This window comes from Grus americana, chromosome 11 (assembly GCF_028858705.1).
Source record: "Grus americana isolate bGruAme1 chromosome 11, bGruAme1.mat, whole genome shotgun sequence".
In the NCBI taxonomy this organism is placed as follows: domain Eukaryota; kingdom Metazoa; phylum Chordata; class Aves; order Gruiformes; family Gruidae; genus Grus; species Grus americana.
The window spans coordinates 1,849,591-1,876,549 of record NC_072862.1 but is presented as its reverse complement, the minus strand read 5'-3'; the positions used below and the strand labels follow the sequence as shown (position 1 = coordinate 1,876,549).

Here is a 26,959-nt window from a genome sequence, read left to right as displayed (position 1 = left end):
CTCCTACAGTTAACAAACTGTTCTTTTGAAACCTGTCTGCCATCGCTGCAGTGCAAAAATGACCTCAAAGTGCTGGTGAACACCAGAGCCACAACTCAGCTGGAACATGTGGCGATCAAGGGCTCCGGGTTTCTGACAATAAGGTGTAGTTGCTCGGTCACACACTTTTAATTACCTCGCAGTGAAAGGAAAGTTATTTTAAAAAAAAAAAAAAAAAAGAAAAATGCTTTATCTAGCTGAAAACTTTTCTCCCAAGGTCTAACTCGCGGTTTGAATAAATAATGCCTCTAGGGCAGAGCTCGTGCGTACCTACCTGCTGGGTGAGGGAGGAGGGAACGGTTTTGAGCTGGAAATAACTGAGCTTTGGTATCGACTCTATACACTCTGTTACCTTCTGTTTAATTCCAGCACATGCTGTTCTATAACGGCCAGGTTTGGAAGATCACTGGAAGTTGAAAAATACATCAGATGCCAACAAATATTAAAGGTAATATTGCGTTAAAGACGATGGGGAACAAAGATGCGGTGCAGTACGTGCCCAGGAAAAGGAGATCCCCGATCCAGGGACTGAGACGCTGTTAAAGAGGTTGAAAATGAACAACTAACGTGAGTCAAATGTTCTCAGATTTTATTCAATGACAGATGTATTTGTGTGCTTAATTTTGGACTTTAAGTAAAGATTACATAAGCTTTTCTAATTCTTGCAGGAGTCAGCTTTTAAAGCAAAACCAGATCCAGCGCTTTTATGCCATTTTCTTAATGTTGTTTATTCTTCTAAAAAGTGCAAATGCCTATGAAAATTGTCTGTCCTCAATGCTAAACTACCTTTCTTATTTTCTTAAATAGAGGCGTAAATGACAGAGAGAACCTGTCTTTTCTTGTTAGAACAACATAACCCAACAGCAATTTGAATTTAACTGACTGTAGTTTACCCAGCTCTTACCTCATACAGTATTTTTTCTCCATCTGCTTCCGAGGAAGGGCAAGGCAGAGCAGGCGCTGGTTTGGTTTTGTTGCTGTTCAGCTCTAGCGAGTGCAGACTCTGGTTCCTCCAGGTTAAATATTCATCTACCAAAGCAGACAAAATCATTTTTTTTTAACATTTGGAATTTGATATAGGGTTAGAGATAGAATGTCACGTCTCTAGTGCTGCAGACACAGGAGCGTGACACGGACAGAAGTGTCAGCAGCCCTCGTGGAAGCCCCGTGCCACGTCCAGTGCCATACGTACGGTGTTTTGGCTACGACTGAGCACGCCGGCTTCCATCTGCTTGGGTGGCGTGCTGCCTGCTCAGCACAAATCGTCTGTGGGTTTAGCCCCAAATGCAGGGATTTCCAGGGGCCGGGAGGGCACCGCAGCGTGCCGGCGTCCCTTGCCCTGCACGGGGACGGAGCCGGGGACGGAGCCAGGGACGGGGCTGGATTGTGGCACAGCCGAAGTACGAGGATGCAGAGAGCAAATCTGCTGAGGGGCTGGTAAATATTTCACTGCAATAGTTCTCCAAATGGCCAAATTTCCATTTCTGGTTATGCTGCACAGGGAAAGCACACAGCCTTTTTCCGGTAACAGTGAACCAAATAAGCAAAAACTTGTATTTCTAAACTGAGGAAATAAGATCTGATAACCCTGGAAATGCTACGTTCACTCAAACAATCCAGAGTACCACTTTTATATTTTTCTGATTCTTGCTGCACTTTAAGAGGCAATAATTTCAGAAGTCTTAAATTGATGATAACTAGATTAAGGGATTTCCTACCACCTGTTGAGCTATTAGAAACGCAGATGTTAGGTAATTCTGGAAATATAATTGTAGATTGGAATTTATAATTCTTCATTAATTTGCACATTTCTGAGAAATGAAATAAATGTGATTCCTAATGATGTAAGTCATTATAGAGAAAAAGAATGCTTTAAAAAATCTGGTGCCCCAAGACTATATCTTCTTAATTGTAAATATAAAATAATTTCTCTGATGACAACAGAATACCATACAGTAATTACGATGGCCCAAGAGAACATATTACTGTGAAGTCCCAAGCTATAAACCAGCTCCAACCTTTTTTAATACCACAGAAATTCTTATACTTCTTTCAAGAACAGAAAAGCACAAAACCCCAAGGTAGACTAATATCCCAGAAAACAGAAAACCCTTTTTTTCTGTGTATGCAAATTGTATTTTTATTACAGCAAAGAGAAATGTGTTGGGGTTTTTTTTTTTTTTGTCTTTTAGCTCATTGGAAAAACAGTTGATGTAATTGGACAATTGATGTAACTGCATATGCAATTGGAGTAATTGCACATGCAGATAAGCAATTATTCTCACCGTTATAAAACTTCTGCAAGCAGTTACAATGGATTTCTATGTTATTTAGGCACATAATTGTATGTGTATTTTGCACCTAGTTTTTTTTATGCAGCATCCTACCTACTTAACTTATTTCATAACACCACAGTTACCTAAATATGAAATATTCTTTACACAGCAAGCAATAAAAATAATGGGTTCACCATAATACTTGGGGCTGTGAATACATTATTTCTAAACTGTGGTGCATTTTACTTTATGGGGAGTGAAATAAACACTTACTGAAGATAAAACCTCATTTAAGCTCCAGTCGCTTTGCAGCAATCGACAACGTACAGAATGTTTTGCCGGTTCTGCGGCCATGTAAGGGGAACACAACAAGCAATTGTTCACTACTTTTTTTTTTTTTTTTTTTTTTTTTTTACATCTATTGTTGCTAATGATAAAATTTTAAGTATCGTAATTTTTTCTTTCACTCTTTATCTTTCCAGTTTTCTTGGCAACAAAAGACACGGTCTATGGCCTGGTAAAATCCTCGTTCATGTGTATGAGGCAACATACGCCACGATATTCTGCAGCCAAAATATTTTTGCAGTTCTGTTTTTGAGCTGCTGGAATTCGGGATGGAGCTGTGCACACACAGGTCATTTTTTTGTGGTTGAGTAATAGGTCTTTTACCTGTTTTCTCCCCCCTTTTTTACCCCGCTGACTGTAGTGGAAGGCATTGGCAGCGTGTTTCAATGGTGTCAGGATTTCAAGGGAGCTGGTAGAGCCAGACCAAGTAAACATGGGCCAAGTACGTTTAATTTATTACTTTTATTGACTTCTGCTCTTCTAGAGTAGGAGTCCTCACAAGCTCCATATCAGCTAATAAAGGAGACTCTTTGAATTTATGAGGCAAATAAAATCTCAGACCGGAATGTCATTGTTAGTAAAATCCAGTGGCGCTATTGAAATAAAATAAAGAGGGTAGCCCCTGAGCTCTGCAGTGACAGCCCTGCCTCGCACTGGAAAGGACCGAGCGGGCTGTCTGTTTGCGTGCTGAGCGGGAGCTCTCCTGCTACGAACAGGAACGTACAGCTCTACGCGAAGGAATTGCAGGGAGGCAGAAAGCGAGGGAAGGAAGCCTTATGGACATAGACTACCTGGCCAAGCTTTTGTGATTTCTTGACTTATAATTTAATTACACCTCATCTGTAATAAGAAATTAACATTTCTGGGTTGAATTGTAATTATTTTGCTCTGAAATTTGTGAGGTTTTTTTCCCCCTCCTTGGCTATATTAGTACTCCTATTTTCTGTGCATGGATGTCACTGAGATTTATTCCATCCTTCAAATACTGTCTTGTCATTCTAGCTGTAAATCCAATAGCGGGGTCACTTTCCACCCCAGGGGCTAAATCTGGCTAGTCATACAACGATTGCAATCCTAGGGAGTTCTGTTTGAGTTCCTATTATTAATGCATGAAGTGTTGTTAAAAAAAAAAAAAAAATTCCACCCCCCCAAGTGTGGAAATACCAATTTTGTTACATATGAAGAAGGCGCTGGTGGGTATAGAAGTCAAGCCCTTCAAAAAGGCTTATTAGGATAAAAGAATTTAAAGCACCCCCTGGGCCAGAGGAAAACTAACTTAAAATCTATAGGGCAGATTCCTGGCAGTATGGATCAATATAGATCCATTGAAGTGTACGGGACGTGCTTATTTCTATATGAGGTAAACAGCTGGTCCTATATGTGTTTAAAATATTTAAGCTAGAGGGATTTCTAGTAAGATCAAAAATATCTCATTTCCAACAGCAATCTGGGCAAAAAGAATACTTTCCATTCATATATTTATGGCACAAGAAATTCATCTTTCAGACTGAGCCATCATTTTTATTCTGGTGCTCACTCTGGATTCTGAGTCGCTCTGTGATTGATCCAGGGAAGATGTGAGCCTACTTTTTTTTTTTTTTTGTCTTACCTGTGAAGCCAATTCCTGTAGCTCTACATGTTCCTGGTTCAAACTCCATCTTCCTAATCGTTATCTGAAAATTGTAGTAATTCTTTTGGGACAACAGTAAAGAAGAGGAAATTTGATTCTCAATGGCTGTGCTTCCTCATAAATTCCTCCCTGTACAGGGTGGTATCTGTATTGAAAAACTTCATGGAGTCTTGCTTTGAAAATGTATTAGTGCCCAGTCACTGCCAGGGACCGGATTATTTGGACTTTTGGCTTGATGCAATCTGGCAATTCTTGTTACAAAACAACGCTCTGCAAACAGCAGAGATGCACGGAGCCCCAGATGCTGATATTTGTTCTGCACAGAGAGATGTATGCTCTGAAGGGCAAATAAGCCTGGAAATTACCTGTTTCAGGTGGACATCTCTAGTTTTGGGCTTCAGCAATGGTCTGTTGATATCTGGGCGCAGGAAGGGTTGTGGCATTTCCACATCCCATTTGGAAGCGACAAGCCGGTTTCTGCTGGAGATCAGGAAGCGTGCGGAACCCGAGTGCTCAGCCTTGCTCTAAACGCAGCGTAATTCCAGTATTACTTTGTGTGCACGAGCCCTTTACATTCATACCAGGCAATACCAGGCACAGCGTCCAGTCCCGAAAGCATTGCAGCCTCATTGACTCCTCTTGACTTCAGCCAGTGTGGGTGGAACACCAGGTGCTCAGGAGGCCACCGCTCCAGCTGGAGAGCGTCGCTGGAGAGCGTCGCTGGAGAGCATCGCTGCCCGGTGCAGTGAGTCCGGTCATGCGCTGCCCACCTCCCTCCTCCACAGCATATCTGTGCCCGGGGCAGAACTTTCCTCCTCTGAGCTCTGTTTTCACATCGTGCCTGTATCGCCCTTCCTGCGTTTCAAATTCATGCAAGTGCGGTAGCTGGTATCTCTGAGCCATGCAAACAGTAAAATAAACACTTGGGTAAATCAGAATTTTTTTTAATGGAAGTGGAGTCTACAGAGTTGCACGTTCTTCAGTGAGTCGATGCTGGACTATTTACATCTCTGGTTCAGGCAAAGGGAACATGTGCATTAGGGGGTGAACTGGGAGAGTGGTGAGGACATCGCTTTGATATTCCACGCAAAGCACGTAATCTGCCTCTATTTGTCCTTTGAAAATGTGTCCACAACAAGAATGAAGTTTAAGAATAGCATTATTTGAACATTTAATCTTTGTGTTCAGGTGCTATGGTATTTTGTTGAACAAACACTCAGATTAGATTGGAACTTGATCTTTAGATAACATTTGTAGCTTGATAGGAAGAGCCTCTGGCTTGGTTGGTTCCATTGAGAGATGAAGAATTACTTTTATCAAATTCATGTACAATTTTAGGGTTAGTTCTTCAGCTGATGTAATCCAATGTGATCGTAGGATTATGAAAAGAGCTGCTCCGGTGTATAATAGTGTCACATCTTGTGGAGAAATTCTGATGCAAGGAAAGGCTTCACGCTTCACTTATTTCACCTTTTTTCATTTTCTTTAGTTTAATTCTTAATTCCAATAGAAATCCAGAAAAAAAAGCAGTGTCTTACTTTGGTCTATGTTTATTCCCACGGGGCTGCAGAGTAAGAGCTGTCACTGCTCACTCATTGCTTGTCCACTGACAGAAAATCCTGTGCCACTCATCCAGATTCGGGTCAACCTCATATACCCCGTTGGGCAGGTGAGCACCTACTTTCTGTTTCATGTCCACAGCTATATGTGTCAAGCAGGTGCAATGTAACGTCTGCATAGTAAACCGTGTCGTTTTCTTCATTACTACCACTTTGATGTTCCTGGCTTCTGAAAAAAAATCCTACAATGCTTAGTAGGAGTCACGGAGGTGAGTTAATTGTGCATGGGATATTTATCACGCAGCAAGTGGATGGCCACTCACGCAATATAATCTTGCAGTTATGTCACCCCGTAGCACGTCCCACCTCATACTGAGCTGACAGCTGATTTTCACTGTGCGACTTCATGGTAAAACACCATTAGAAATGGTCACAACTTCTGCAGAGTGGGAGAGTGCTGCTCCCTGCTCAACCCTGTAGGAATAGCAAAGACGTATTTATGCAGCTATGAAATAGCTTGCTTTTTGTAGCCTATCGATGGTTTTAACCCAGAGTTTCACTTAGGTAATGATACCATTCGACTTTTCTTACAACTTTGTCGGTGTAAAGAAGCTGATTTGCTGTCTCGTTTCCTATTTCTAATGCTTTTTTTGGTAATGTATGTTTAATCCCTACTATGGCATAGGCATAAGAAGATAGCAGTTTGCCAAAATCCACCATTTAAAGTGTGTGTCCTAACATCTAGAAGCCAAACCTTTGTATATATACCTTCTAAAGAAAAGAAGAAAAGTGGGTAAGATTTTTGTACTTTTTTCTGAAAAACTTAGTTACAGGTATCCATAGTGTTCGGAACTTGGCCCAGGAGCTTTTGTAAACCTTATTCACAATGCTCTTCTGTAATTCAGTGGAATGAAACTTCTGTAGAGAAGGTTTTCTTATGAAATATTCTGTTCAAAATATGCCTTCAAATTCGAGGCAAGTAAAAAATACTGTGGCATGGTAACTGCTCAGTGTTTCTGTTTTCCATATTTTCCATCTTCTGGTTGCTGCTAAAGTCAGGAAGTGAATGAGAACGTAGAAGAAAAATTTTTTAATGGTTTCACATTTTTGAAAAGTCCGTTTCCCATTTCTGCTCTGGTCTGGGCTTATCTTAGACTCTTTCTGCCATTTGGAAGTGATCTACATCACTAGTCAGAAAGCTACTTATTTCTATGTGCAGCTTTAAGCTGAGTGTTCTAATTCCTCATGTTCAAAATGTTGCTGGACAGTACGGTAAGGATATCCATAAAATAATTCATGCTAATTGCAACATCACTGCTAAAAAGATGCATGAGAAAAAAAGACCTTTACCATGAAGCGATGTAGACAAGTACTATGGATGTTTAAGTTTTTTAAGGTGGCAAGATGAGAAAATGTAAGTCAGTGACAACAATCCTTTAAAGTACGTAGAGGGACAGTTGGTAGTTGTAGCCACAGTGCAGCAGAATTGAAACGATGCAGTTCAAAATACACAGAACTGTTTATAACACAAATGCATAAAATATACGTTTTGCAGTAAGTACAGACTTTTAAAGGGGGAGGTAATTGCAGCCCTAAGGCCTTCATGGTGCGGAGCTATTTCTGTGTCGTTGTTCTCGTGTGGTAGGTACCGGAGCTCCTTGGCTGACCTGGAGTGCCGTCTCCTTTCAGAGACTGAGCTGATGCTACAGTAAGATCTGGTTGCAAAAACCCAAACTGAGCCTTGTATAAAACAAATCCCCCATATGGTGGCAGCCTTTTGAAAGATATGGGAAAAAAACACCTTCCATTTAATGTTTGTTTTAACACAGTTGGAAGAAAATGTATATAATGTGGATGGAACGGCTCCTCTTTCTTTGGGGAAAACTCTTCATCTGCAACGCACTTCCACGAGAGCCTGTAAGAAAGCAATGTTTCCTAATAACAACAAGGTTATTTCAAGGCTAGACCTTATTTCAATAGAGGACTACTTTTAGTCATTTCATCACTTCTCAAGTGCTTAAAATAGTCATCCTCTGACATTAATAAATTTAGGTCCCACTTCAATTATCAGTGCTGTTGTTAATGCCTCAGTGTAGGCTACACGGTGACTGTTGGAAGAGTTTGTTCCTCTTCTATGAGACATTACTGCTTATATTCAGCAAACTCTAAATTTAGGTGTTCAGTAGATCCCTCCTTGTTTCCAGAAGCCTTTCAATGAGCACTGTGTTGGCAGCTCCTCTCCTTTCTGCTGGTACTGGAAGGGGAGCTGTGGAAAGGGTAAGTGAATCGGTGCCATGAGAGGAACAGGGAAAAACTATTTGCCAAAGATTTAGGTTCTATAAATCAGGGCTATGAACTGTAAAGCACACCAGGAAAATTGGGGCTAATTCCTTTAACTGCCCATTAGGCTGACTTTGCTCATTCATTTTCAAAGTATCTGATTGCTGAAGAAATCTGTTTTCTGGGGAGGCTCAGATATCACTAAATGTTTTGGCTGTTTCTAGATGGCTAGTTAAGAAACACCAGTAGGGTCAAGAAAAGGTTTCAATTTTCTTTGAAGTGACTCAGTGCAAGGAAGATTTTTTTTTTTCTTTTCCCCTTGTTTAATGGATGATACCCACCACACTCATAGAAACATAGAATGGTTCCTTGTAGAAATCTCTTCCCAAGCTTCTGTAATGACCACAAGGAAAATGGCCAATGAGACCCCAAGGAAATAACAGCCAGTAAGCTGATGCTGAAAATAAGATCACAGAACCTCAGCCTGGTTTGGGTGGGCAGGGACCTCCCAGCCCACCCAGTGCCACCCCTGCCATGGGCAGGGACACCCTCCACTAGCCCAGCTTGCCCAAAGCCCCATCCAACCTGGCCTTGAACCCTGCCAGGGAGCCAGGGGCAGCCACAGCTTCTCTGGGCACCCTGTGCCAGGGCCTCAGCACCCTCACAGGGAAGGATTTCTGCCTCACATCCCATCTCCATCTCCCCTCCTGCAGCTTCAGGCCATTCCCCTTGGCCTGGCACTCCCTGCCCTTGGCACCAGCCCCTCTCCAGCTTTCCTGGAGCCCCTGCAGGGACTGGAAGGGGCTCTAAGGTCTCCCCGCAGCCTTCTCTTCTCCAGGCTGAACAACCCCAACTCTCTCAGCCTGAGGTCTCCAGAGCAGAGGTGCTCCAGGATGGAAGGCAGGGGACTCAACCCCCCAGTACAGACTGCCACTGTTTGACTTCAAGATGTTGCAGGGAACAGCAGCCTTTCCGTATTGTGGCATCCAAATAAAAAAGTAGGTTTTTGAAAACAGATTTTGAAGTGTGGTGGTTAGGCAGTCTTTTGTCTTTCTTATTGCTCAGAGTAGGACTACTGTACTGCCCTGAAATGACCTGTTTCTGCAATATCTTGTCCCCAAGTAATAATAAAAAAAAAGAGAGACAGAAAGGTAGCCAGCGATAAACACATCTGAGAAGCACCGATGGTATCTGCAGTATCAGCTCCTGTTTTGAAGCCCTCTCGTCCTGTGCCTTAACTACCAGCCTTGCACCCTGTTTGCTGCAGGAGGTAGGAGCTGTTTTCCCAACAGGAGCTGTGAAGGCAGGGGAGGACAGTGGTGCATCTCTAATGGACTCCTCACCCATTTAATGGTTTCTGTATTTGGACCCCTCGGCCCCTCTTTCTGCTGAGCACGGGGTACCCTCCACGTCCTGGTAAGGGCACGTGTTTTCTCTGCACTTTGCTCATGCAAATGAAATCGCTCTATTCTGACTAATGGCTCTGTGACTTACAGCCTGCTTATTGTTTTAGAAATAAAGATATTAGTATGCAAATGACTCTGGAAGGTGTTTCTTCTCATTAGAGAATGGAGATCATTTGATAAAAGATGCAGTGTGCTTCATCTGTAAAAAGGCTTAGCAAATTTGTCTTGTCTCAACAGCACTCTAACAAGACCGATCGGGTAATGCAGCAAAGAAAGCACAGGAGACAAATGGTTTATGACACTCAGGTTACCTTTACTGTGCAAGGTGGGCGTGAAATTTTTTATGGTGAGACAAAAAAGATGATGGGCAATTAACTACAAACTCATGCAGCAGGTTTATCATATGCTCAGCTCATCCATCTGTGTCTCAGTCTCCAGCGCTCATGAGTTTCATCAAGAAAACCATTTTCAAACCAGCAGACCAAAACAGATCGTTTTCGACTCCAAGCTCCATCGAGGCTTTGCAGTACTTTTACCTTATGTTTACAATTTATGGATGCAACATATACACATAGCAGAAAAGAGTGGTCCAAACATTTCTCCCCTCGCAGGGTACGTGTTTTATCTTTCTCACTCAGGGACTGCTTCTGCAAATATATGCATGTGAATAACTTTATTCAGATTAATTCCATTAAATCCTTTGGGGTGAGATGGTAAATGTGGTATGTAACCGCATTTAAATTCCAACTTCTGTCCTGCGATGGTGCTGATAGAATAGGTTCAGGGAATTAAGAGAGGAGCGATGAGCTGGTGGTTAAAGCACTGAATCGATATGTAAAATATTGGTGCTCAGTTTGTGCTCCTGCTGCAGACTATCTGGGTGACCTTGGATGAATCGCTTCGTCCAGTTGAAACTTAGTTTTGACCTGTAAAGTCAGGATAGCTGTTGTGATTTTTCTGATCTGTTTGTGCCTAAACAGTTAATATTTAACTATTGCCCTTCACAATATTATGCCAATGAATATCCTATTGAAGACATTTAAGTACTAATCTTGTCTAAATAGTATTTTCCTTAACTAATTACTTTGTAGTCTTGCCAGATTGGGTAAAAAAAGAAATAGATTTTCAGAATCGAAGGTAATTATTTTTATCCTATGAATCTTCAAGTCCCTCTTCTCTTTTCGATCTCTAAATCTAACTGCTTCACGAAACGCATACACTTCTTTCCAAGACATCAGGCTGGGGAGGGAATCAATAAAGTCAGAGCCGTGGGACTAATCAGTTAAACTGTCACAAAGCCCTGAGATGATGTCTCTTTTTTTTCACCCTGAAAATAGCAGGGGGTGCTAAACCAATCAGTTAGAAACCAAAGCAATAGAGGCAGGGCAGCGCTGTCCTCAGGTCTGCAGGGGCTCGCCGGTGCTGGGGGGCAAACGCGCGATGACCTCACTATGACGAGTATGTGCTTCCGACTGTTCTCTTCCATGCCGTTCTCTCGTCTGCTTATAGGAAGGTGAATATCAATTGAAGGATGAAGAGAGCCCTAATTTTTCAAAAATTTCTCAAGTACATGTAAATTTTTTATTGCTTTAGAATAACTAAGTATTGATGTAACTCTATCAGGCTTAAGCGAGCAAAACGCTTCCTTTAAAGTCACTCTCTCGCCGCTCAACGCCACTGAAGAAAGATATAGGCCTCGTGGTCTTTCCTGACAGTCGATAAATCGGAGTTTTGTCAGACCAAAGAGATGCCATAAAGAGAGCAGATTAAAAGAGATTAGTTCTGCCAAGCGGCCTGAAGAGAGAATTTACGGCTCCCCTGCGCCCGCCCGGCAGAGCCAGAGGATGCGCGGGCTCCAGAGGTCAGTGAAAATCCTTCTGCTCTTCCAGGGCTTTACAGCACGGCCCAAATGAAATCTACTGTGTTGGAGGGGAGGAGGAAGAAAGGATCCAGAGACGCTTGTTTTTATTTTTCCATCTACGTGTTACATTTGCAACAAGCGCACTCTTGATTTCCGCCCTTCGCTCCGGTTGGTGGTGGTTTTTGCAATCAGAGCTGTACAATTGAATTCAAAATAGTAACTTAAAAAAAAAATTGTAACACCAAGACAGGAATGACGCTATTGCACAGTGGTGCATGTGCTAGAAATCACAGCAGTGGGGCTTCAAAAAGACCAAAAGTAATGGTGACTTGTTCCTCAAAGTACACGTGGGATGGGAAGGCAGAGGAGGTGGAGAGCTGGCCATAAGCAAGCACCAGAAGTGCAGATATCAGTCATAAACGGAGCTTAGTTTAAAGCACCCAAAATGCAGAGCTGCAGCTGACTGTTGTGCTGTCTTTGAATATTTGGATACCTTTAAAAAAAAAAAAAAAAGGCCTTCAAAAATTCAAATTCACTGTCAGACAGGTCTGAAAATGTGGCAAGTACAGGCTTCATCACTGGATTTATGTTAGCTGATAAAAACTTCATAAACCTGGTCTTCACGGCTCAAGGCTTCCCTTGACTTCAAACAGGAGTAGAGCCTGAGAATACCACGAGAAATGTTAGGCAGCCCCTGCCAAAAGAACACCTGGCTGAGAAACAAGAATAAAATAGGGTCACGTATTCTGAAGTAATGAAGGAAAGGGAGAGCTTTTACCGGGGAAGCTGAGAGGGAGCGAAGGGTATCACAAACACGCTGTTGTGAAAATGCACTTAGACATAAAAAAGCAGAGCTGCTTTAACCCCACGCTCGGAGCAGAGAGTGAAGAGCCATTAATGTACAGAGCCCTTTTGCAGCTCAGATGAAGAGAAAATGTCTTTATTCCCTGCACTGCCCCACAGAAAAACAGAAAAACCTTGTAATTTGAGGGCCAAGTTTTAAGCATGCCTTATATTACGCACAAAATCCTGAGACGTACATCTGCATTTATAAATAGTGGAGTAAGTGTAACTGGTTTAGAATTTAACCTTAATTTTGCATAGGTATAATTACTTCCATCCCAGGTTTTTTTTCTCCCTAGTTTTCAACAGCAGTTTTCTAATTTCCAATATAAATGCAGATATTTTATAAGTCTTTATAACGTGATACTGGAAATATGTTGGAGTAATGTGTTCTCTCTGCAATCTGGAAGATGCCACTGCGGTTATGTTATTTTGATCATAGGAAGCTATGGAGTGAAAATTTCGTGTAAAAAAACAATATACACATCTGGTAGACCGTCTTTCCTGTTTCCCTCAAATATTTTTTAAACCCTTTGAAAAATCCTTTTTTGTATTATTTAACCAGGGGATACAAGGTGAGGGCGTGGAAGTTTAAATGCTTGGAGTTAATAAAATAGACATAAATTCAGAATCTAAATAGAAATATTGGTGTCTAACTCATCATTTTAAAAAGCCACAGTGTATTTCTAAAGTTACTTTGAAATAGTTTGAGATAGTATAGAAATAGATAGAAAAGCTGAAAGGAAGACTCTCATATCCATGCGAATTATTTGATAACATGACTTTCCATGTGGGGTTTTTGCCCGTGGAGGAACTATTCTAGAGAGAACAAGTTTGTCTAAAAGCATGTATTTTACTTGATAGAAAGGACATGTGCTTACTTCCAGAGATTGAGTATTCCGGCCCCATTTGATTCACTGAAGAAAATTAAATGCAAAATAAGTAGGGAGAGGAGAGCTCTAATAGTAAGATATACGACATATTTGTTTTATGTACATCACGCACGCTTCTCAGAGCTTTCAAATGGTCCGCTAAAATTTATCGTAATGTTAAAGTCAATGCTTTTTCATTCATAAACAATAATAAAATGTGCAAAACCACTGATACAAAATAAGATATAAAAGGCTAATTCCATCTATGAAAGTCTGTCTGCAAACATAAATCCTGTAATTTAGATTGCAAAATCAGTGATGCAGAGGTTATATTTTATTTGTACAGCACGCTACATGTGACAACTGCTATCCGGCACTCATGATCCTGAGCATCACTGCAATAAAATTGGTAAAATTGATTTTTACCATGAGTAGAGGAATCGGCCACGTGCCCAGTAACACCAGTATTGAGGAACTGGGTGTCACAGGAGCTATTCGAAGGGGTTTGCTGAAGCTGCCTTGCGCTACTTCAAAGCATTGTTCTTCGCTTAAAATTCAAAATAAGTAGTCATCCCATTCTCAAGTCATCAAGCAAATATATTTTAAAGTAATTAATTGCTGGTTAATTGCCGTGCAGGTTACTACCCTGTTTAATAAAATTCCTGCAAATTTTAGTTGCTGTAAGAAGCGAATGAATTTTTGTAAGTATCTGTGTTAAGACTGCACAGTCCTAAGGTAGCACAGCTTGTGCCCAGTGTACAAATCTCAAAGAGGTGCTCATAAATTTTTTAAAAGTGTGAGCTGGCACTCTTTCAGTGAGAGAATTGAATCAAATGAGAATCCTGAAATGAGCTTTTGGGAAGCTTAATTAAAAGAACTGCTGATACAAAGTGCTAAGGGATAAGACCTGCACATAATAAAAAAAATAGGAAGTCTGTAAAACAAACTTTTCCTTTGAAGCAGTCACCTCTGAAAACCAAGGCTTGTCCATCAGATTTCTGTTAGAATTTTAAACCATTTTGTGGTGAACGGCACTTTATTTATTTTGGCTACAGAAAATATTTTACTGTGATCCTGTGTTCTTTGTTGGCTTTTGTGTGCTACACATGGAACGCAAAAACTATATACCTGCTGTAAAACAAACTGTGGGATTGACTAGGTCTCCAGGAGTAAGATTGCTTTCAATAAACGAGTGATCAAACAACTCTGAGCCTGTTCGAGATGCCATCAGTTCCACCAGTCGGGATGGTCACGCCGCTTGTAGTGTTCCTCTGGCTGGTTGGGCTATTTACCTCCTACCTAAACTTCCCTGTAGCGTATGTTCTCAGAGGGCACACTTAATGACGCTCAAGGTGTGTATTCCTATTCTATCCCTAAGGCAAATTATCTTACCATAGTTGATATTAAATATTTTACGCCATGCTGTAGGGGTTCTGGTGTCGTTTTGGTCTGACGTGGAACTACAGCCGTTATCACTTAGTCTCGCTGCAGCAGGCAGCGTTGCCAAACCAACGCGGCACAACGAGTTGAAGCTGGCAGAGATGTGTGCTGATCGTACTGTCTGCATTGCGCCAACTTGCTGGTCATTGGCTTTTCCGTTTGGTGACTCCAACTCTGAAAATATGTCACTGAATATTTTGGCTATGTTAGTCATCCTGTAAACACTCAAAAAAACCTGTGCCATGATGTGGCAAAAAACTAAATTGCCAAACTTCTCCTGGAGCCAGGTCCTGCATCCCAGGGAGACTCTGAGCAGGTTCTGGATCGAGGACACCACGCTCCGTGCCACAAGCTGTGCAAGAGAGCACAGCCAGCGTGAGACCCAGCGCCGGCACCGGTAACGTTGAGTTATTCCTCTGGTGATGGAGCGTTGGCCGTATGGAGGACCTGTGGTCTGCCTGGTGGAGGTCTAGAAAAGAGCGTGCAGACGTATTAAAGCCAATTCTGGTTGTTTTTCACATCCGAGCTGTGTTTTTATATATACTCGGATATTTTAAAAGCCTCAATTAGTATTCAAAGCACTGTTGGTAGTTTTGGGGCCAGATTTTGCTCTTATTTGCTTTTGTGCAAAACAGGAAGATATAAGTAGAAATTGGCACTATACATAGGAGAGATTTTAGCTTATTTAAACTGAGTTTCTAGAATTGCTTTGCTCTTCTCCAGGCTGTGTGGGTTTCCAAATTGGTGCTTCATTCGGGGGAGTAATGCATCCTCTGGGCACTGCACTTTGAAGAACATCATCAGCTCAGCTCTCAGCTATTTCCATGGTGAAATCACGACTCCACTCTGAAGTTCTGTCCTGCATTACTTTCATCGACCTCGTGTTTTATACCAGCTACCCTCGTTTGTGCGAATTCAGATAGATTCAAGGTATTTGTGTGCGTCCTGCCAGCTTTTGAAGCAATTGCTGACCATACAGCAGCATCCCTTTGATGAACTGCTGCGCGGCAGCTTGTGGTGCTTGCAGCCAGATGGACGTACTGCAGCTCCTGTGCCCATATTCTGGTGGGGGTTTTTCATTCTGTATTTGGTCTTGGAAGCAACAGAGAGCCTTTACAAGCAAAACTAAATTGCTGAAGTAGAAAGGCAATGGTGGAAGTTTACAGCACATAAAATGAAAAGTTGCAGGCTGTTGAGGTTTTTGCAATCTCCATTGTGTCTTCACCTTCTGGGTTTTACTGCGAGTGTAAAAGGGACAGAGCAGAGATGCGTAGGCTTTCCTGCCCGAGGGCTGGCTTTGGGAAAGATGGGTGCATGTTTGATTGGCTTCAGGGTCATTATAATTTGCAGGTAGTTGCACAGATTTTGAATTGTTTCAGAAAATGTTTATGCTGTGAAACAAACCCAATAGGCTAACAGCCCGTGGGACGTAGAATGAGTTTAGGGACACCCCCAGCTGTATGCTTTCAGCTGCCGTGGGCAGTGTCACCGCTCTCCAGCCTGCTTGGAGGGAACTATGAGAAATGGTTTGCTTCTCAGTTTCCTGGTCATAAATTAGAAATGTCTTTCCTTTATAAGGTGATTTCCATTGTTCATAAGAAAGGTGTTAAATTTTAAGTTCATTATCATTATTATTCATCCAAACTGGCTTTAAAAATGCACATATAGAACCAAATAGTGACTAAGGCGGCTTGCATTCAGGTCTGAATGCTTTCTGTTAACGCTTAATCAGACAAATGTAAAATTTTGTTTTTTCTCTTAGTCAGAAAACAGCCTTTAGCTTTCTGTAAGTTAGTGTAGGACAACAGCAATTTCACCCTTTTAGGCTGTTTGTAAAAGACGGTCTAGTAAAGAGCAGAGCCCTTTGAAGAAGAGCTTTCCTCATTCAACTGTACGATAATTAACTTGAGTGTTCACCGCCTTTGTAAGACGTTTCTCATGGGAAAGCGCCTTTTGGTGGTTACTGAGAGCACACCTGGCCCTTCCCTCCCACACCCGGAGCCACGGAAGGGCTATGGCAGGAACGGCACGTGTCCAGCCGCTTATATTCTGCTTCTGATGTTTGCTGCTGGACTCTGGTGTCCACCCAAATAGGTTTATATTCATGCGAGACAAGAAATAAATAGAAAGGAAAGCTGGAGGGAAAAAGAAAAAAAAAAAAAGAGGATTGCAGGCCCATTCAGTGAAAATATTTCAAAATTAATTTTGTTTTGGAAATTTTCCCTTCGTGAAATACCCCTTGGAAGAAAATATTGCTAGAGTTGGTGTTTTCTGATGAATTTAACAAGTGCTTAACAAATCGAAGTAATTCTCCATACTGTAATCTGTTATGAATGCTCTTAAATTAACTCTTGCAACTCTCAGTAAGAGTTGGCTATGTATAACATTATTTACAAATTCAGGACACAAGGTTCTGGGGTAACTTTTTATTTTGATCTTCCCTTCTCACTCTTCAGCTTTTAGAAGATGACAGAAATTTGGCCAGACTACAGTTAACAGGAGCAAAAGGGACAGCCATTCTGTTTGATATTGTGACAAAAAGCCTGGGAAGAAGGACAAAAATATCAAAAATCAATACTTCAAAATCTCTATCTTTCACAAAAGATTTAAAACCAGCCTCCTCCCCGCCTCTTCCTTTGAGATTTTGCTGAAAGGCTTTGTTTTAAGAGAGGCCATTTTCAAAAAGAGGGAGCAGGAGAAAGCTAGGAAAAAAATAATAACTATTTTCACAGTTCAGTCATTCTCCAGAGGAGTAATACAGGGGAATGTTGGCTTCAAAGGCCAAGGGGGAAGGCAGTAGAAATAAAAGCCTTTTTTTCCCCCCTATAAAGGCTACTGATTCCTGTTGGCTGAAACATCATTATATTTTGTTTAAATTTATATATATCTTTGGAACTTCGGGATTGCAGGCAAAGGCTTAACTGCCTGACTTGGTCCATGAGGTGCAGTAGCTAGAGCTCTGCCTCTAATTTGTGTGACGTTTAATTAAAAGAAATGGAGAAGAATTTTTTTTTTCCCTCTTATGTCAGTCTATCTCGCATTTGCAGCTTGTTTTTTCCAGTGACTGACCATCATGCAAAAAATAGACAAGGGGACATATCATTACAATAGGAATAAATGGTAAATGATGGCATGAACAGGTAACCTTCCGTTATCTACTTATGATGTGAACCAGACATGAGAATTTTTAAATGAGTGGGTTAAGAATAATGACTTGCACTAGAAAATAAAAACAGAAAAATATGTCAAAGAATAAAATGTAATTGTTGTGATTTAGCTGAGCACAGAGAAATGTGGTTTTGAACATGGAGGAAAAGCCAGGAATTAGTCTCAGGGAAGCTTTAATCCTTTTGTGGATGTGTTTTCTCCCTAGCTTCCTGTGAAAACTAGGTTACTACACCCGCATATTGTCAGAATGTAATTACTTCAAACGGAATTGAAGATTAAAAGCGCACATTGCGTACTATTAGCTATTTGTTCACTCATTTAGCAGGGAACCTTTACTGTTTGTACGTTAACTGCTGACGCTGCTGTGCAGTGTTTGGCAAGTCACTCCATCTGTCCTATCTTAAGTCCACCCTTCCTGAAGGAAGGAGGGAGCAGGGCTGGCCACCTTTCAGATGCAACTGGAACTTCATGGTGGAAAGTTGTTCAGAAGTGCTAAACATTTTTAAAAGAAAGAAATCAGTGTAGACTGACCTGACCTGTGATGTTTTGAAGCTACAATTTCTCCCCCAAGTGCTTATCCATATGCCAATTTTCAGTACAAAGTGTCACATTGCAAGTGACATGAAATCATAGAATGGTTTGGGTTGGAAGGGACCTCCCAGCCCATCCAGTCCCACCCCCTGCCATGGGCAGGGACACCCTCCACTAGCCCAGCTTGCCCAAAGCCCCATCCAACCTGGCCTTGAACACTTCCAGGGCTGGGGCATCTACAACCTCTCTCAACCTTCCATGTTCCTTCTCTGTAACTACCAGGCTGTGACCAATGTCTCTGGGAACACTTGATGGAACGATCTTCAAGATCTGGATGCCTACAGAAGGAACATAATTTTTTCAGTTTCTTATGAGCCACTGAGCTACTCCATGCCACCAAGGAGACCAACCCCTGACTTTGACACCATCGACAAAGCAATTAATTCTTCCGTCAGATCCTAAATTACTGGAAGAGAAGACCCTTATCCTGATCTGCTGGCACCAGTTCTGCTTCTTTAGGGTACTGAGGTATGAGCATTGGCATGGGTGAAAGTCCTGAGGTTCTCTATGCACTCAGAGAAACCACTGCATGACCACCACAAACAACGTGCTTCCTCCTTTTATCTGAATATGGGTTCACTGAGTGCATTCCTTGCACATATTAGTGTAACAGGATCCTCCGGCTTGGGGTCAACCTCTTTTAGCGTGGTTGGGATTATGGTGGAAAGTCAGTGGTTTTCTGTAGCATTATTTCTGGGTCACGCAGATGCTGCAGATCACTCTGCCTCCAGCTGCAGTCCTTGGCTTTTACCAAGGAGGTTCATTTGGGAACAGATGACCAAATTGAGGGCAATTTAGTGCTTGCACTGAAGAGGTCTTGCATGCTGTGAAAGCTCCCTGTGTAACACTCTCTTGCCTTGCTCTACAAAACCCACCACGCTGCCTTATCCCAAATTGCAAAGACCTCATCATAGCCCATTACTATCCTGGCTTCGTAAACTGTTCCTTGGCACTGCATCCGTTGTCCAAGACAGATGCTCAAAGACATGAGTCATGCCTACCATACTCGGTTGTCACATAGTCTCGGTGTTTTATGTTGTCAGTCATAACCTGAGTGTCTGGGTACTTACAGTGCAGCGCGCAAAGTCAATATACCAGGAATGAGTCATATTTAAATGTAGTTTGTTCCTGCTATGTAGAACACGCTGATTCTCTTTCACCAAATGAACTCCAGCTCAATGACAAACAGCTGTTGCCACCACATTTTAATTAAAATGGAAGTCTGGCCCAAAAAGTTCTCCAATTTTAATATACAACAATAACAATACTAAAGTGAAAAAGCATGGGTAAGTTGGGAGGAGAAAGGAGAAATAAATGTTGTCTGTACTATTGAGAATTTGCCTCTACATTAATTCTTGAAGACAAATTCAATTTTACTAGCTTCAGAATGATGGCAGGTTACTTTGGAAAATGTCCAACCTTAAAAATCCTTTCAAGGTACTGATACACTGGGAGTGCTCTCATAATTATGGTTATGTTGTCACCTCTGCACTTGAGCATGGAGCTGTGTTCACATCATCATTCATCATGCTGTAAATTCACCATTGTCCTCATGTTAATTAAAGACTATTTTTAGTTATCTCAAGTTTTTTGCAGTTATGTCTATAATAAAATAGGTATGAATCAAAATAAAGCCCTTTCTATACTTTAAGCCTTATTTTTGTCTTTAGAAATGGAAATCTCTTCCTGGCTTTGACTCTAGTAGTGATGTTGTTGGAGATGGATTTTACAGGGCTCCAGTACTGCAATTCCTTGTAGGCTGTAAATACCCTGAAGATATTTTACACGTTCTATTCTCTGTGTTTTATTCAATTTTTCCACGTTCAGTGTCAGTGTCACCACTTAGTTCTTATCCTGCCACGCTTTCCAGCTAGGGACACACTCCTTAAGCTAACGTTCTTGTTGATGAGGGCTTAGTCCCCAGATAACAGGCTGCACCATGAGTTCGTAGTCCATAAGAGCAGTTGTAATAGAGCTGAATAGTAAGAATTAAGCCCCGCTGGATGAGAAGGGAGGTGGATTGCCCTTGTACCTTGTATCTTTTTTGGGACAAATAGTCTTTTCTTGCAAACTCACTCTCATGTGAAGGCCATTTCTTTAGCAGGAATTCTACGTGTTTATTCGATGTGGCTACTGGAGTTATTTCCATGAACTATTGATGACTTTATATAACTCAGAAAGCATCGGAGCAAAGCAGCAAACCACTAGAGACTTAGGAAAAGGTCAGCAATAACGAGTTAAGATAATGTATTCATAACTGATCCACTAGAATCTGTACTTATACAAAAAAGATTTTAGGGGGAGATTTCTTTTAATTATCACTTTTGTCGGACACTTTGTTTCCCCAGAAAGCTTCCTGCCTCCTCCGCTGGCTGCGTTCGCAGAATGAACCCCAACATGGTAAAATGAAGCAAGTTTCTCCCACACAACTGCAAGTGCAGAAGTCTCATCCCCAACCTGCTTGGAGGTGCAACCAGACATACAACAAAAGCAGCAGTGAGTACTTATTCATTGTGCCCCCCGTCTCCTCTTCCATCTTTATGAGCTGAAAGGTCTACTGAGAAACGTACCCATCTTCCAGGGAACGACAAAGAGCAGGAGCAGGGACAGGTTTTTCACTGGTTTAATGGTAATGCATAACATTTGTGTAAATGTTGGTACGTCTAGTTTGGTTTGAAGCCAAAGATCTCGCCAAACTGTATTGCAAAACAGAACAAGCCCTCAGCTGGAGGCACTTCCAGAAAACCTATGATTTCCTAAAGTGAGAAATTAGCAATAAACCCCCATAAATTAAAAAAAGGTATTCCTTTAATAATATAATAATAATAATAATAATAATAATAATGAATTTCTAACAAAATGGCTACAGAAATCAGCATGATCTGTGTTAAACATTTCTAAATAATTTTTTTTTTTAAGGGCTTCACCAGTAGGTATTTTTACATGCAAATAGAAAAATCAAATTGCATTTAAGAAATTTCCTCCAATTGCTCAGAATTTCCATGTTTTTGAAGGAAATGGTAATACCCTGTCTGCAATCATGAATCACGTTGCTTTACCTACATGAGTGGCGAGCTGCATCTAGATGCACCAGCTGCCCACCAATAACTAGCCAAATTGCAAGGAGCACTATAAACCATGCTACGAGAAAGACAGTGAACAAAACCAAAACACCTCCCCAGATTACACCTATTTATTCTCCATAATCTTTGCACCATGATCCATAAGACTGATGATAATCCAGGAACAAACGTGTACCTTTTACACAACATTAACTTACTTTCTTCCAGCTTGTCAAACAGCTGTGGGATTTATTATGTGTTTAGTGTATGCCTCACCGGTTTCTTTCTAACTAGGGGACTGCATATTTATTTTTACCTTCCACCTTTGAGCATTGAATTTGGCTTAGTGAAGCATATTTGGTAATGGATTTGAGCGTTACAAGAAGGCAGATTTCGTGCATTATTTGGAACGAAGGGACATAGGGGAACCAGGGGTGGAAATGCAAGGTAACAAAAAATTGCCATTCAAACAAAGAGAAAGTTTTCCACTCTAGCAAGGATTAATATATTTTCACATCATACTATGCATCAGGGCTGTAAAACTGAAGTTCCAGTTGTCCAGAAAGCTGCTTATTTACCAGAGTTCTCAATTTCAATTCTTTAGACAATTTTTTGGCTATATACTTGTAGGTAACTATTTTCTCACGTTTCTTCTCAATAGTTACTGAGTTATTAGAGTGGCCGAAAATATCACAAAAGTTAAACTAGATTATATTAATCAGTGGTTATAGAATAATTGATTTTTGATGAACTGTTCATGTGGCAGGTGCTTGGATTGTTCCTTAATACTTGCTATTTTCCCAGTTCACACTGTTCATTGAAGACGGTATGCCTGGAAATGAAACGGAGCCGGTTTCCATCTCAGCTCTGGAGTGCTGTTAATGGCTCTTTAACTAAAATCTGTGCAATTTTTATTTAAAATGATTCCTGAATGGACACAGCTGGATTCTCCCTCGCTGAATTGATACTCCTCTTCTACAGTTGATTAGGTGCCCTCAGTTAATCCAGTGATTAGAGATATACCACATAAACATGTATCTGCTCTGCTTTGCAAGTACAAACTCCACAGTGACTTGTGGCTAAGAATTATTCTGTGCATTTTTTGATGGGTAAAACTATAAGTAGAGAAGTCATGACTGCCCCAAAGGCCATACTGTGAACTAATGACATGTGTTCTCCTTCTCATTCAGAGCTGTGATTTGATAAGTGTCATGATGGGCTGGGCAAAAATAAACTGAAAAGGCGCTTATGCTTTTAGTGATTCATTGCAGTTTAATTGGGCTCATCCATGCAAATATCCAGTTAAATTCCTGGGGTTTGTGGCTACTTTTGTGACTGGAACAAAGTTTTGCTATGTCTGTTTAAGTTTTTTTTGAACCTGACATTTCCAAAGAAATTGGAAATCTGGTGATACCCGGAACAGGGATGGGACCGTTTAGGCCTATGGTATGCATGCCGCAGGAAATGGATATTGCTAAATATCTTTTCATTAGGCAGGTAGTCCTCCTCAGCTGGCCAAACCCTGCCGTACTTGTCTTGCCTTGAGCACTTTTAACAGGTTTGAGCTGTTCTAACTGCAGATAGGTGTCGTTGGGATCCTGTCGGATGCTGTGCTGTGCTCCCGTACCATTTATCTGCAATGTCACTCAAACGCATTTCTTCTGGAAAGTTTGGGTGTCTGGTCACACAGATCCAGAAAGGAGTAGGACATACCTGAAGACTAACAATTAAGAAACAGATATAATCACCATCAAAATGACTTAGTTAAAATTATTAGATACCATGTTAGTTTATCAACACATGCAGCAACAACAAATTCCTCTGGTAATGGAAAAAAAAGTCTTGAACTCTTATCCGCTACTGAGCACAGCTGGGGGTGGGAGGAGAGCAACGGGTAATGATGTTATTTCTTTAAAGAGGTTTATAACCTCCTAATGAAAATCCTGCACAGAAAGTTGTCACACCTTTCTTCTCTATAATTTGAGCCCGTTGCCCTCCATGTGTTCCTGAGAAGGAGCTGGACCACATTTCATACCCTAGAAAAGGGAGGTGTAACAGAGGTTGCCAACAACAGCACATCCCTGAGCCAGCTATGTAGAAAGGAGAAACTGGATTTTTTTTATTTTTCTTCTTAACTTTTATCCCTTTGTTATAACTTGCTCTGTCCTTGCAAACTGGGGTTGAATACTGGCCTGTAACAAAAGTTACTAGCATGATCATTTATATCAGACACCCAAATGAAGCATTTCCCTTGCATAACTTGCTGTGAAACCAGACATATGGCATGTATTTAAGAGCTGGGTAAGTTCCTGAAGTAAGTGTTAAATAGAAAATCAGTGTAATAAGTGTATCACTCTTCTTTTTAATGCTAATACAGATACAGCCACAGATTTCGACTCCTTTATAGATTGTCATAAAGTGCAGTGATTGAATTATACTGCTTTCTATTGCTTTTTCTTTAATTAATTCTGGATCAAATTCTGCTATGTTTGTTAATTGTAGCAGCTTTCACTAAAGGAAAGAGGTTGGGTAAATATTATTGTCAAAGCAATTTTGGATTAAAATGGGATTAATAACTATTGCGAGAGAAGAATATAATGTGCCTTTGTGCATCTCAATGTCAAAATGCCAGCCTCGTTGTGCCATATTTCTCGAGGCAGTGTTTATTTATTGGCCGTATCTAAAAAAAGACAGATTGAAAGCTTTAAATAAGTAAGTTGATTCTTCTTTTTGAATCTTTTAATGATTCTGAATCACAGCTTGGAACTCTGCTACATCCTCTGCCATGTTAAAGCATGCCAAAGAACTGAAAGAGAATTTTAAAATGTACCAGAGCATCTGAAAACGGTGCGCAGTCATTTTAAGAGCTTGTCAAGCCAGGCTGCTGCAGGTGTCTGCCTGGGCAGTGACGTTCCCTTCCAGTGCAACTAGGGCAGGGCTAATGCACGCCTCGAACGCCCCTCGATGAGCGTCAAGGGTACTACTAGAGATTCAGCCCAGATTGCTTAATTGGGAGATAATTCTCGATCATTCAGTCCGTTTGTCCATTTTCAGACCCAGTACGTCAGTGTTGCACAAGCAGGTGCAATAGGGCCCCTTACAGGGGTACGTAGGTACCTAATTTATGGCAGGGTTTGGATTCAGAGATCCGTTCCTGCTGAATTTCGTGGAATAGTCTGCTGGACTTCACTGTGAGCACATCCAATCAACACTGAACACTGGTTATGTAAAAGTTATTTACCAATATCTTCCACAGCAGCTAGGAACAGGAAACTTTTCAATTGTAAGCATTATTGCTTTGATACTTATAGTAGTTTTACAGTATAATAGTAGAATTTGCTTCTTACAGATTGGTACCATCACCATTGCACAGCGGTCACAGAGCAGCGTCTAACAGGTCCCTTCACCACCACCTCCGTCACGCTGCCAAGGAGGACTCGTGTCCACGACAGGAACGTCTGTCCCATGGACCTTAGCTGAAACCCTCAGATTACTTTTGCAGGAATCTGACAGCTTCGTGCAGCTCTGAAACCAGCAGTTACCAATGGGTTTATCAATGGAAAACAGCGTTTCAACGATGAGGTCTCAAAATGGTTTGAAGAGAAGCCGTGCCCACGCTTGCCTCTCCTGAAATGATGGGACCAAGGTGGTGGGCAGTTTCTAACATAAAGAAATGCTCCTTGTCCGGTGAGAGCTGCTGGCAGGGGTGCAGGAGAAGGCATCTGGTTTGACCAAGACAAACTCCCAGCTGAAAAAAGTGCTTTTACGGCCAGCTCACCTGGGTCGTTGAGCGGTGTCAGCCTCCCATGGAGTCAATGGACTTCGAATGTTCGCAGCCCTTCCTGGCTATACTCAGCGTGCAAGATCAGACACCACGTGGAGCAACTTCAAACTCAATGGAAAACGAGTAACTGATGCAAAGCCACTTTGATGGACTCTGTTCTGGTTTTTATAGCTTGTGTGTAAAACAAGCGGATTAACCCAGTTGCCCTGTGGTTGTTCCCTTTCCGTGCAGATAAAACCAAAGCAAAATCTTGTTATATTTTTAAGTAAAGGATTTTTAGCCGCAGGTTCAAATATATGTAACTAGTATTTACAGGCTTGAACTCTGTGAAGCCCGCTTGGATTTCCTCATCGTTTTGTGGGGTAGCGATACACAAAATGCCTCGATATCTGTTGCAATTAATGCTCTGGAGGAACCGGTTAATGGTTGTGAAATTACGGCACGTTTGAAGGTTCTGACATAGCAGATAATTTCCCCTTACTTCCCATGCCCCGACAGACACAAGATCTAGACTTGCTGACACTCTGCAAGAAAAGCTCTCCTTTACGAGGAGTCCCAGCCCTGGCCCGCAGAGCCGAGACATTGCGATGGTGGGGATAAGCTTCAATAACCTCTCTGGCCACGGCCAGCTTATCTAAATGAAAAGCCAAAGTTACAAACCCTTTGGAGGCTTTCCCATCGCTTACCACAAAAGCCCAGGAAAAAAGAAAATGAAAGGTTTCCGTTTTCAATTTAAAGAGGGTGCAGGTATTTCAGTTCCAAACAAATTAGATGGTAGATTATTAAAAAATGCTTCAGTGTCCAAAAATGGCATAGTGCAAAACTCCACATTTTATTCCAAGTAAACAAAAACAATCAACCCCTTCCTGGTAGAAAACGGTGGAAATAGCAGTAAAGACGTTAATTCTCAGATCCCCGTTTTCCCTGGAGATGCTCACCAGTTTCCTTGTCCACCGCGAGCCCACAGCAGCGGCCCAGGGGAGAGCTGTGTGCCCGGGTTGCGGCTGGCTTGGGGGGGGACCGAACGCTGTTGTTATACACGATGCCGCTCGATTTAGCAATGCGTAACGCTGGATCCAACGCCCACGGGACTCGATGTGGGCTCTGACGGACATCAGTGTGCCCTGCAGCCTCGCCAGCGGCCGTGCCGCTGCGGCATCCACGGAAGGTACCGGCACGTGGCGGGGGGAGCCACCCTGGGTGCACACAGATTGTACCAGGAAAATAATTACAAGAGTATGTTTTTAATGGGAATCAAAGTTATGTTCTTTGCAGACGCGTCTGGGGCATAAATTGAAAAATCAAACACCCAGGAAGTTTGTTATATCCCTGCTGAAAGTCTCCAGGCTTAATTTAGTCAACATTCTGAATTAATTTTCCTATTAAATGGATGCTTGCTAAAAAAGTAGGGGGAAATTTTTTTCACTGATAAGATTGTTCTGTGAACCGTTCCTAATGAGCTGCTGTGTCATTCCCTTATGCTTTCTATTTGTCTTGTTTAGATCACTTCAGTTCGAAGTATTCCGGTCTGTTAAGGGTTTGTTTTAACAAAAATAAACAAAACCCAGCTTCAAATAAATTTAAAAGCTGTTAGAAAGCAAAACATTGTATTTATTTCTTTATTTTAATTGGCTTTTATTTAGGTCAGTGGATATACAAATGATTTTTAATGTCTTTTATCTATTTCTGTAAGGTTTATAATCAAATTTTGTTTTCTTGGTTCCTCAAAGCCTTTTCTTTCCTGCCCATGAGAACATACTCGAAGTCCATAAGGATTTTGGAGGCTCTAGGACCGCTTGTGGG

At 41.5% G+C, this 26,959-nt stretch overlaps 1 long non-coding RNA gene across 3 annotated transcripts; it reads left to right on the top strand.

Annotated features, from left to right (window-relative positions):
* Nucleotides 1-442: 442 nt before the first annotated feature.
* LOC129211395 (uncharacterized) lies at nt 443-26,683 on the top strand. Of its 3 annotated transcripts, XR_008578831.1 has the most exons (4): nt 443-606; nt 18,533-18,778; nt 20,659-20,806; nt 24,722-26,677. It is a non-coding gene; the product is annotated as an uncharacterized LOC129211395 (long non-coding RNA). The 3 variants fall into 3 exon arrangements; XR_008578832.1 differs by lacking the exon at nt 18,533-18,778; XR_008578833.1 differs by lacking the exons at nt 443-606; nt 18,533-18,778 and adding an exon at nt 20,330-20,532 and having other exon boundaries at nt 24,722-26,683.
* Nucleotides 26,684-26,959: the final 276 nt, after the last annotated feature.